The sequence below is a fragment of the Sinocyclocheilus rhinocerous genome, unplaced genomic scaffold (assembly GCF_001515625.1).
Source record: "Sinocyclocheilus rhinocerous isolate Xijiao unplaced genomic scaffold, SAMN03320098_v1.1 scaffold329, whole genome shotgun sequence".
In the NCBI taxonomy this organism is placed as follows: domain Eukaryota; kingdom Metazoa; phylum Chordata; class Actinopteri; order Cypriniformes; family Cyprinidae; genus Sinocyclocheilus; species Sinocyclocheilus rhinocerous.
Window position 1 is genome coordinate 284,584 of NW_015652820.1, and position 1,784 is coordinate 286,367.

The following is a 1,784-nucleotide window of genomic DNA, read 5'->3' on the forward strand; positions in this document are numbered from 1 at the left end:
TACCCACAATCCTGTGTGTCCTATCCCGTGATGGTTGAGCAAAATAAAGATGGTGTCTGAAGTTATTTCTAGCGAGAAATCAGTATTATTAAGTAATTAAATATTTGCTTATAGTTATCACCAAAGCTCGTTCTATTTTGTAGTAGATCATTGAATGTTAAGCTGCCTCAGAAGCATGTCCGATATCCAGGGGCGGACTTACCCATTAGGCAAAGGTAGGCGACCGCCTTGGGCCCCCAAAAACCAAGGGCCCCCTAAAATGCTTTTCATAGGAGATGCGCATTAAGCGCTGACACGCGAATGGTTGCTGATTACCTGTTTATTACCATGACAACCGTCCAAGTCAGTGGCGCCTGCAGGGGTACAGCTGTACGCACCTTGCGTACCATGAGCGCTCAGACTGACCTCAGATTTGCCCCGCAAACATTTCAGCAGTTATTATAGGCCTGTGTGTCCCGTATGTCCAGTGAACCAGCCATGCCATTAATGATAAATTTTTCAGTCTTTTGAATGCCAAAGTCAATTTCTGCATAGCAATATTAGACCAAATAGAAGCAGAAAATCGTGCTATACGCACTTTCATGAGATCGGGTTAGCCTACAACAATTCATTTGTTGGCTATTTTACAAATGGGAATACAACGAATTCATGACAATGTTTACATTCAAGCTACCCATAAAATTTATAGTGAAAAGTACTTTAAAAGCGTCTGGAATGCAATAAAGTAATTTTAAAGCATTTGCTGCATGGAAAAAGAAAATAGGCTAATAAATAATTCACATATCATACAAAATTGCGTTGCAGCAAATCCTTTACATTTTATGGTATTCAAAACAGAACAACATAAAAATCTGAAAATATAAGCAGCTATAGGCTAGAACAGGGGTGCCCAAACTCGGTCCTGGAGGGCCGGTGTCCTGCAGAGTTTAGCTCCAGCTTGCCTCAACACACCTGCCTGGAAGTTTCTAGTATGCCAAGTAAGACCTTGATTAGCTCCTTCAGGTGTGTTTGATTAGGGTCGGAGCTAAACTCTGCAGGAGACCGTTTAATTGTACGGAATTTTAATACGGAATTATAAAGTAAAATGCAAATTATAATCGGGCCTGTTTTAGGCTTTTCCTTATTTTTATATTTTAGACATCCATATGGTGATGAAAAAAAATTACTCGCCATCTCCTCATTGGATGTGCCTTTAGAGAGAAATGCACGGATTACATAATGAAAGAGTTTTCTATTTTCGAATTTTAATTATTTAGTTTGAAAGTAGTAATTTAAAGCTTTGTATATAATTTTTATCATGTCTGTGAGGCAATTCGCTGAGTTTAGGTTCATCATTGTGAAGCGCTCCTGTTAAAGCCCGAGATGGCAGAAAGCGTTTGTTTTCTTTATTTTATAAAAGCACAACGTTTTGTTGATATTGTGAGTGCACACAAATAAAACTAGACCCTTTACAGTTTAGAATGATGTATTACTCTTACCTTTATGAGCAAAAATGACTGCGTATTTTAAGTAGTTTCCACTGTAAGAAAAAAATGCAAGTGATAGCGCTGGCGCCTCCATGTCCTGCAGAGCGTGCTTCAGCTTCCACTCTCCGCTCAAACGATTGGATATGCGTCTATAAAAGCGCACATGTATCTAGGTTAAGCGTTGTAAACTAACACTGTGATATGCTTTAACTGTTTTATATCTATAGATTTTATTTTAGGCAAGTCGTGATGATTTGAGAAGGCTAAATTGATCAAACATATAGGCTATGATCAATTCACTGTCTGCCGCTGGCCGTT